Below are 914 nucleotides of genomic sequence, written 5' to 3'. Positions count from 1 at the left end.
CCAGGATGGTCTCGATCTCCTGACCTCGTGATCCGCCCGTCTCGGCCTCCCAAAGTGCTGGGATTACAGGCTTGAGCCACCGCGCCCGGCCTCAACTTGTTAATTTCTTAAGTTTAGCTTTTTTTGAATATGTAAAGTGAATGTATGTGATACATTAATTTTATAAATTTAAAATTCTGTTATGTCTACTTAAAATGAAGGCCTTGTCTGAATGCTGTAATTTAGGTGTGACTCCGGTTCTGCTAGAGATAAGAACTTCATTTTTGTTTTAAGCACATTTACATACTAGCAATATGTTAAATATACTCCGCTCACAACACTGAAAGTACGTGTTTTAAAAGGGCTGTAGGCTTCCATGGCTAGATGGTCTGTTAGAGTCAGAAATCTGAACACTGTCCTTGTATTCACACAGCATGCTTTGAGAGGTTTTGGGAATTCCAGCCGCACAACAGATGCTTGCAATACCTTTTGGTGGGTAAGATTCCTAAAAGAGAAGAAATTAGATCCCCTCATTTTTACCCTCTGGAACAGTGTTTCTAAAACTTTCACATTCAGAACCATCAGCTGGATAGCCTGTTATGACAGATTCTTGAGTTCCATCTGCAGTGTCATGCTGATCCTGGCAGTCAGTGAATCAGAATTGGAGTAGCATTTATCCACTGTATTAGTATACTTTGTACTTGGTGTTTGTTCAACACATTGCTTTTTAAATTTTTTTTGTTTTTTGAAGACATGGGCTTGCCCTGGAGTGCAGTGGCATGATCTTGATTCACTGCAGACTCGAGCTCCTGGGCTTAACTCAGACCTCCCACCTCATCCTCTTAAATAGCTGGGACTACAGGCACATGTCACTACACCCTGCTAGTGTGTGTGTGTGTGTGTGTGTGTGTGTGTGAGAGAGAGAGAGAGAGAGA

This window comes from Mandrillus leucophaeus, unplaced genomic scaffold (genome assembly GCF_000951045.1).
Source record: "Mandrillus leucophaeus isolate KB7577 unplaced genomic scaffold, Mleu.le_1.0 Scaffold1165, whole genome shotgun sequence".
NCBI lineage: Eukaryota > Metazoa > Chordata > Mammalia > Primates > Cercopithecidae > Mandrillus > Mandrillus leucophaeus.
This window is presented reverse-complemented; position numbering follows the sequence as displayed.